Genomic DNA, 10,367 nt, shown 5'->3' on the forward strand with positions numbered 1-10,367 from the left:
TTGTCTTCTCAAATGGGAGGATTATCACGGGAGTGAGATTTTTTAAGAATATTTTATCATGGGAGTGAATCCAATTAATTATGTGTGATGCATGGTTCATGTGTGAAGCATGGTAGTAGGTAGTGAATGATTTTCCATTTGTTAGAATTATTTTTTGTGAGTGATTCCAAAGTAATTTGTGATCGAACATTGTGGACTATGTTGAGTATAGATCATGAGTTTGAGACAACCAAGGTGGACATTGGATGAGATTATCTAGCCAAGCACATGTGTGCTAAATATTTGATTTTGTATGGTTTGGCCCATTGTACGTATGTTGGGCAAGGTTTACTTTTTATGAGATGATTTAAAAGCATTGGACTAAGGTTCAATTTTGAAAAAGCCCAATTTTGGAAAAGCTATGCTATTTATGGCTCTAAGGGCTAAATTTATGAATATGATTTAAATACCATGTGTGTGGGGGGGGGGGGGAGATTGCACCCAATCTTGGTTCTTTGATTTTCATGCTCTTGATTTATGCTTTGATGTTATGGTTTATTTCTTTTATTATTTAATTTGTAGAATAATCTAATCTCCATGTACCATGGTCCTAACATTCTCCCACCCTCTTCCTCTCCCACGCACCCACCCACCCTCCCCTCTCCCCTCTCCCTTTCTCTCTCCCACCCTCCCTCTCTCTTCTTCTCCCACCTTCCCTCTCTCTCATCTCTCCCACCCTCCCCTTTTCCCTCCCACCCTTCCTTCTCTCCTTCTCCCACCCTCTTCCCTTCCACCCTTCCTTCTCTCCTTCTCCCACCCTCTTCCCTCTCTCTCTCCTTGTCCCACACTATCCTTTCTCTCCTTCCATCCTCTTCCCTCCCTTTCACTCTCCCACCCTCCCTCTCTCTCCTCTCACTCTCATCCTTTCTCTCTCCCTCGGCTACTTTATTCTTTAACTCCTCCCGTAAGAGCTCCTTGCCCCTTCTGCATCTAACCCAAAGATATGTAAATATACAAAGTAAAGGTGCTTGCATGCACACTATGGTCACCCACACCTACCCTGATTTTGCTACTTCTATACCTTGTTGACCGTTGGCCCACATCATTTGCTTCCAAACGTTGTCCTTTTTGCAACACAAACCCACCCGTCTCCAAATTCTTGAATCTCATCCACAATCAGGTTTGTTACCTCGTCCATTAGCCAAACAACCGGGGATCTAGGAGGTGATTGACAGATGGTGTTACATACTCTCCAAGTATGATCCATGCTATTACAAAACCACATGAATTGATGCCTTTTCCCCCCCAAACCATTCTCTTATACCATAGAAAGAAGGACTTGGAACACCTTGCCCGCCCCGTCGCGTAATTCTTGATGCTCTTTTTGCACTTGCCATCTTGGCCACCTAACCATCCTTGACAAGTTACCTTGTTGTGTAGAGATGTTTGACGTATAGCCCACATTGAATTGTGTATGTCACTCTCCACAATTTCTTGCAACTCTGCTTCAATTATCTCTCCCTCTGCATTTTTTTGACCACCTGTAGTTAAAGAAATAGGGGGTGGAAAGCTTAATCTCCTACCTTGTTTCTTTCGTGGGTGGCTGGTTTTCTGTGACATACTCTGGACGATGTGATGAGTTATCTAACTCGATATTTATAACTGTGGGTTTTCAACGCCGACTAACAGTAATGTTATCACTAAAAAAGTTTAGTTGCACCTGCATTGGTGTGCCACTCATTGCTTCCCCCCCACTAACCTACTAGTGCTTGATGGACTTGGAGCTTTTGATGTTTTGGCCTTCTCCATCAACTTTGTTATTTTGTAGGGCCTGCTCCGTGATATTTGCCTTGCATGAATGCATGCTTCTTTATGGATTACAAGAGGGCATTAGCGAGGTCTGAAACAATTGCATCATATAAAGAGATGGTTCCCCTAAAACCCTCTCTTGTTACCAACTTGCATGCTTTGTTTCTGCTAGATTAGTGGTCGGCATGTGTGGCACACAAGCATCGTCGACATCCTACAAAACAAAAATTTAAGTAAATTACATCATCCAACTGCATTCTATAACCAGATAGTTAAGTTGACAATTTAGATTCAAAATACAAGTTATTCTTTTCAAGAACCAAGAAAATAATACTTACCCCTACAAGATGTTTCCTCCAATGGGGATATCTAGTATGCCACCAACTAAGCCAACAATACATGGTTGGTAAGTTTGCATCAACAACTTTATCGTTCATCCACCATGATCTAATGTGTCTGTATTTTAAAAGTGCCTCTTCCTCACTCAATGCACAACACCACTGAAGAAATGGGTGCTTGTGCTCTTCCTGAAAATTCCTAACTACATATTGTACTGTATGGATGTTCAAGCTTTGTTCCTAATGAAAAAGACATGAATGCTCACAACCTTCCAATATATTCTCTGGTCCATTGTTATAGACATTCCTAACTGCCCTCTAGTTGACTCTAGCCTCATTAGCCATGAAGCCAAAAAATCTGGCTTGGAGAAGCCTTTTTAGACCACAACATTGTTAATCATCTCCCAGAAAAGCACTTGTGACACTGTTTCCCCCTCTTTCATTTCACAAGTTGCAATTGTCATGAGCTCTTGCAGGCTGCCTGCCATCATACAACAATTGGAAAAGTACTAAAATTAAAATAAAAAAATTTCAAGAACTTAACAAGACCAAACTCTACCTTGGATCATATACATGTGCAGCCATTGTTGTCCATCCTTGCACACGCCTGATGTGATCAAAACAAACCCAAGCTTTCCTCAAATCCCTGTCTCCTGTTTGGCACATACGGTTCACCAGATCTAAACTCGATGTAGGCCCTGTGGTTGAGATTTTAACCACATAACACCAGTCTAACTCATCCAAAGCTTGCCGAGGAAAATGACTACCATGGAAGAACTCAAAAGCACATTGTCTCTTCAATTCTAGGATACTTGACTCTGCTCCTTGCACTGAACTATTGATCCTAGAAGCACGCACCATCCTCCTGAATCTACAAGAGAATTGGACCAATTAACAAACTATGTAAACGTTCATTCACAAGAATTACCAAACTATGTAAACGTTCGTTCACAAGAATTACCAAACAAGTAAAATCAATATGGAAAGAAGATTACCTTTGACATTGAATTAGGGGATGTATGTGTTCTAATAATAGTGACAACTCCATGTTGCTAATATTTGATTCATTCTTCTTATGCTTCCTGACAACTGCGTCCCCAATACGAGTTGTTTGGTGATATCCATTTGTACCTTTCTTGGGCCACTTGTAGTAACCTCTAAAACTACCTCTTGCACAAGTTCTCTTATCTTTTGCAATGCCTTCCTTGATGTGTCCCTTTGCACCTCATGCAAATGTTCCCCTTGATGTATCATCAATCTCAACATATGTGGATCAGCAGAGCAGGCATACAATAGTACACCGTAGTACTACACATTCTTCTATATACAAGTTTGTTCTTGCAGTAGAAACAAGCTAGTGATCCATATCCATCCGTTGTTAAGCCCAAAGAGGGAAGTTTCTGTGTGATCTTTCCTATTATGTGAAAAATTACAAAGTTCTAATAAATACTCTTATAAATCAAAGTTTACTGAAATTAAGCCAAGACAAAAAGCTTACTAATCCATGATGTTGTATTCGGTGTGCTGTTCATAGTTTTGCTTCCACACAAGGCATAAGTGCACTCAAATAAGCCTCCACAAGAACTCTTTCGTACAACCCCATGAAACTTCACATGACTCTCTTAGGTTTCACCCAACAATGGCCATCATGTGCTTGCCTCATTCGTTACATTGGAGAGGCTGAAGGATCATGTATATTTGGAAACTCAAAAGCCACATTACCATTATAGATTTGAGGGATCTCTTCTACTTTGTCAAAATGTGTGCTTTTGCTAATAACAATCTACGAAAAATACCAGCATGAGATTCCTCAGACAATAAGTATTTGACCACACTCTTTTGAAGTGGTGTACGTGTGGGAGAATCTCCTATTGTAAGGTCAATAATAACTTCTTTTGGGGTGCTTACTATAGTGTTGCTTGACTCTCCTATTATTGGAATAACAAGGTATTCTGTTGTTATATCTTTATCAAAGATATAACATGGTTCCTCTCTAGCGAGTCTAGCTGACTAGATAGCTATAAGATGTTCTACACCATCATCTTGTGGTTTGATTGCAAAAACTTTCAATCGAGAGTGAGGACATAATATTCCATCAAAATTATTAGCTTTAGTAATATAATAACAACTCTATACAATTCTAACAATAGGATCACTCTCCAAACCTCCCACAAAAATGTGAAAAGAAGTGCTCTCCATGGCAAGAAAAGCTCTCAAAAAACTAGCTCAATAACATATAAGCTCTCAAAAAACCATCTCAAAGACATACAACAAAGTAATGACAACAAATTCAAAGTCTAAACATGAATTCTATACATATTAGATTTTTTTAAATTATACTCATTTTATAAAAATGATCATTATAAATAATGTCATTAATACACAAAATCTAAAATTCATTTTCAATAATTATACTATACAATAAATGCATGCATAACTACCTCTCATTTAATGATTATTCCATAACTAACTTCTATATAATGATTATTCCATAACTAATTCTTAGATAATGATTATTCCATAGCCCACTATCATATAATGATTGCATAACTTTAATATCTTTGCCATAACTAACTTCTATATAATGATTATTCCATAACTAACTTCTATATAATGATTATTCCATAACTACTTCTTAGATAATGATTATTCCATAGCCCACTATCATATAATGATTGCATAACTTTAATATCTTTGCCATGATCCCAATTTAAGTTTTAACCTTTTTATCATCTCTATTATGATTCCATCCATTTTAATTTCAAATAAAGAGTACATCCTTGTATTGCCCAATAATGCATGGGAGAATTTGAAAAGATTCAAAATGCAACATCTGAGCATGTCTATCATCATATCATCATCATGGACATTGTCATTATCATAATAATAAAGGTCCAAAGAATGTAAAAGAGGTTTTGTAGATGCTTTAAATTGATCAAGAGAATGTAAAAGAGGTCCATAATTACCACTTATTTTTTTTATCAAGATCCCATGGCTACATGGGATCTTGATAAAAGAATGTAAAAGAGGTCCATAATTACCACTTATTTTTTTAATCAAGATCCCATGGTTACATGGCACCGTGGAATGCGTGTTATTTGGAAAGGAGGGAGAGCGTGTTATTTGGGGGGGGAGGAAGAGAGGGCATTATTTGGGGGGGAGAGAGAGAGAGAGAGACAGAGAGAGAGAGAGAGAGAGAGAGAGAGTTGTGTAGACTTGTACCTAACCCCTCTATATGAAGAGTGCAATTTAGGTACAAGAAGCTAGCAAGGGGATTTTATACGAATAGCTATGTTGCTGATATATGCAGGTTCATTTGCTCCATCTCCTCATCCCATAATCCTCTTAGAGAAGTGACTCAAGATGATGTTATTGCATGGGATGACATCTGGCGATTGAAAAACGAGGAGTTTGAGAATATGATCAAAAGCACAGAGTGGAAATTCATGAGCAACAAGATGTATGTGTGGGATGACAATCATCGAGTTGTGGCGGCATGGATAGAGGAGATTAATAAATGTGAGTCTACTTAAACTGCTTACTTTTTTTAATGCGGTCTTTTGTTTTATAAAATAGTTTTGGGACTAATTAGATTTGCACTGTCTAACTGTAGCATTCAATAATGTCGCATTAAGACATCCTTGTGTTGACTCTATCCTTTTATTGAATTCAATGAGGATAGTGAGGGGGAGGTTCTTAGAGTGATCTCTTGCTTAGACAGGTAAGAGGATACATGTTTTAAGACTCTTTGAATTAGAAATATTCGACGTACTATATTTCAATCTTTCATCATAACCTTAAATTTTGTTGTCTCATAGGATGAATGAAGTGGGCTATGTTTCTTCTTCCCTTGTAGACAAAGTGAGCCTCATTAGGGCACTTGGGCTCGCAAACAAAGAAACAATTGTGAAGCACACTAGAGAGATGAACAAGGCATGGATGGACAAGCATGCCTCGACACAGAACAAAAGGACCACCCATCTTGGTATAATTGCAAGCTTTCAAAACTTTCCTAAATAGTATTCCAGGCAAACCTTCAATCTTTAGACACTTGCAATATATGATAAACATTTTCATATCATCACTAATGTTGCAATTCGTGAATAATAGGATGGGTACCTCGCAACAACCACCCGAGATATTGACCCCCTAGTAGATAGTTTGTCTGCACAAGAGTTTGAAGAGAGATGGAGAACAACATTTTATAAAGATAAAAGAAAGTGGAGACATGCTACAAGACGGCTGGCGGTGATTGCAAATCCTGCACAAGGGGAAGGTTTCTTTGAGTAAGAAATCCTACACTATTTCCTCTGTCTATTTCGTAGGCAACAACATTTTATGGTTTTAATGTTGTGGTTTAATTATGGTGTTGTATTGCAGGCAACTAGTGCAAGTTAATTGAGAACGAGAAACCGGATTGTTTAACAGAGGATAGGCTATATAGCTTGGCAGCAGCTAGGTTGTTGCCAAATGACCACAAGGCACATATTTTGGATATTTTGATTGATGGCGATTTGCAGAGGCTAAAGGATTCACAAATCCCTAAAAGTATGTAATAATAACTTTTTCTATCTTTTTGATATTTACAAAGTACTCTTCGGTAAGTACTGTGTATCAAGTGGCAACCATTATAGCTCATGCCGAGCGTTTTGGCTTCTCCTTGGACACCTCGGTGAATGTGCGATGTACAACACAGATTGGAAGGGCCTTTGGACAAGAGGTAAGCAACATTAGCCATAGAGGTTTCCATTGAGCATCACTTTTTGCTACAAAAAATCATCTCATACTCTTGTGTAGATATATACCCCCCTTGCTGCTACCTTGACGAGCATACTTGGACAAAACCATACACAACCTTTCTCACCTAATTATATCATTGATTCTTGCAACATGATGCACTGGGACACATGCCCAAATGGGACATCATGGCGAGGTATGGAGTTAACTCTTCATGTGCTCCAAAATAAGAGCCTTACATTTTTGGTGGAATTAAGAGAGATATTTTCTTTGCAGGTGGATCTCAACGTGGATATGACTTTTGGGATAGCTTTTTGAGGCGTCATGTAAAGCAAGGGCAAGTGTTAGGAGAGCTTTATGCTGGATGTGGAGATTGTGCTATGGTAGGACATAAATTAGGCATGAATATTGTTTGTATTAATCCCAAAGAGGATGTAGTGGAGGGTGTCTTGATGAAGATTTCATAGTAGTGCAGTAAACATATTTATTTATGAATATTCAAATGATTGGGTCATGATCTTTTTTGTAGCAATTGTTTATGATTGTGTCATGATCTTATTTGTAGCAATTGTTTATGATTGTGTCATGATATTATTTTTCATATTAAAAAAGAGAGAAAGAGGGTGAGAGCAATGCATGTTGGGGTTTTGCAATAAGACATCATTCCCCTCTGCAACGATATTTATATACATGTCATACAAACCAATAAAGAATCGACATTTTCTGTTTTGTGTGAATGAATAAGGTAGTGAAGCGTTTATAGACTCAAGGATCCAGGTACGCAAAACATGAGTTAAGTAAGCTTTGTTGAGGAATGAGAAAGAAATATAGAGAGTGTGAGCAAAGAGAAGGACAGAAAGAGTGAGCGAGAGAGAAAGAGAGAGAGGGAGCGAGAGCAAAGGGAAGGGAAGAGAGAGAGGGAGGATAAAGAGAGTGAGCAAAGAAAGGGACTGAAAGAGTGAGAGAGAAGGGTAGAGAGGGGGAGAGAGAGAGAGTGGGGGGGAGATAGAGAGAGTGAGAAAAACAAAGGACTAAAGGAGTGAGAGAGAGGGAGGAGCGAGAGCAAAGAGAAGGGTAGAGAGAGAGAGAGAGAGGGAGGCAAGAGTGAGCAAAGAGAAGGACTGAAGAGTAATCAAAGAGAGAGAGAGAGAGAGAGAAGGATAGAGAGAGTGAGAGAGGGAGGGTGGGAGAGGGAAAGGGAGGAAAGAGAGAGAGAAGGAGGGAAGAGGGTGGGAGAAGGAGAGAGAGGGTGGGTTGGGCGATGGTGGGGCAAGGAGATAGAGAGAGAGAGAAGAGGGTGGAGATGAGAGAGAGGGAGGGTGGGAGAGTGTAAGGGAGGGAGAGAGAGGGGGGGTGGGAGAGTGAAAGGGAGAGAGAGAGAGAGAGGAGAAAGAGGGAGGGTGGGATAAGGAGAGAGAGGGAGGGTGAGAGAGTGAAAGGGAGAGAGAGACGGAGTGTGGGAGAAGGAGAGAGGAGGATCTAGAGATGGATATAGCCCACACCACACTCTCTCTCCTAGATAGAGTGAGAGAGGGAGGGTGGGAGAGGGAAAGGGAGGGAAGAGAGAGAGGGGGAGGGAAGAGGGTGGGAGGAGAGAGGGTGGTGTGGGCTAGGCTGGGCTAGGCTTGGGTGGGTGGAGATGGTGGTGGCAATAGTTAGAGAGAGATTGTTCAGGTAGAGAGAGAGAAGGTAGCCAAGAAAAGCTCCCTCCAAGCTCGGTGACCATCCCCAAGACTCATTCATACAATCCCCTTAATGCTATCACCACAAGGCTCTAAGCCAAGACAAGGGAAGCATTCAAGGAACATCCAAGGCTACCCCAATAAGCAAAAAACTCAAGCTTCAAAGCAAAGCAATAGAATAGCCTAGTGCATCCTCAAAGGCTCAAACAACCCCTAAAATTCTAACAAATCAAAACCAAAGGTCCAAAATAACAAAGGCCTTGAGGAGCACGCGAAAATGTAATTCACGCGATCAGTTATCATCAAGGACAATGATGCCATGACCATTGAAAGTGGTTCAGATGAAAGACCTGAAGCAACCTCCCTTGCGAGACAAAAGTGATCTCTTGCATAAACCCACCGCTCTTTCCAAGGAAAAGAAGCCCATATATTATGAAAACCTTTTCACTCAAGAAACTCAAGCAGTATCCCAATCTTGTGCTGGAGAAAAATGAAAGCAAGCCCAAGAGCTTGTGAGGAAGGTGCAAGTTAAACTAGAGCAAGCTAGAGCTAGTATTGGAGCAAGTGTGGTCGAGTGTGAACCATTGACCCCACCTGTGTATATCCCAAACCCTATCAAAAAACCAATCACCCAATGAAAGAACAACAGTGTTTGTCAAAGGCCTCATAACAGACCTATAAGACTAGTCTCAAGATGCTAGCTACCTTCAGAGCCTCTGCCTCTAAAACTAATCCAACCAGACCCCACATTGCTAGAGGCAGTGAAGGACTCAATGGGAGGTGAAAGTTGGCCTTCCATGTCTCATCAGTGTAACATATTCTCCTAGGTGATTGGCAACACTTTATCTCATCCCCTTTAGAGAGGCACCACCTCCCAGAGGGAAGGATCAATGCACATCCCTTACACATTGTTAGGTCCTGGCCCATTGCTGAGAGTGATTATGGACCAAGAGAGTGCAAATATCGCGGGACATAGCAGGCCTCATAGCCTTCTTGTTCTCACAAGTCCGAGTTCCAATAAGATCTTTTTTGCAAGGAAATTCCCAACTTTAGCGAGACTTATCTGACTTGTGGGATGGATGGGAACCTAATAGGAGGAGGATGATCCATGGCCCATTGAGCACCCTCCCTCTACCATAACCAAAACTAAAGGACAACCAAAATTTCCCATGAACAAGTTGGGACACTATTTTGAAAGAGAAAAAATGACCGGCGTGTTGCTTATTATTATGTACAAAGGTTTGACAGTCTCTGTGATCTTGGATGGTGGTGTTGGTGTCAACATAATCACCAAGGATTGTTGGCATGCCTTGGGAAGCCCACCACTCATAGGAACAAGCCCGGTGGGTCAAGCTTGTCGATGAGAACACAACCAAACCCTTAGGTGTCCTGGAAGATGCAAAGATTAAGACCTTTAGACTTAACTTTCACCACACACTTGTGGTGATGGATTTTCAGAGAATGGGGTCATACACTGATAATCCTTGAAAGGCCTTACATAAGTGAAGGAAGGCTGCTTCATAATTAGGAAACCAATCACATGTATACATAAAGGAAACCAGGCCTTGAAGGTAAACCTTAAGATATGGAATACTCATCCCATGGGTCAAGACATTCGCACCAATAAGTTGCTATTACTATCTAAACAATTACATTCAACATGTGTAAATGTTGCAACAAGCTATTGGAAAGTGAAGATGAGAACTAGTATTGGGTGCCTCTTCCAAAGTCTGATGACACTCAGGATTGGGTTCATGTCTTAACAACCATGGATGCTCTTCCACAAAATCTTAGAAGAAGAATAATCTCCATATTCACGCTT

This window comes from Cibotium barometz, chromosome 3, assembly GCF_041138505.1.
Source record: "Cibotium barometz isolate CiBa-2024 chromosome 3, ASM4113850v1, whole genome shotgun sequence".
NCBI lineage: Eukaryota > Viridiplantae > Streptophyta > Polypodiopsida > Cyatheales > Cibotiaceae > Cibotium > Cibotium barometz.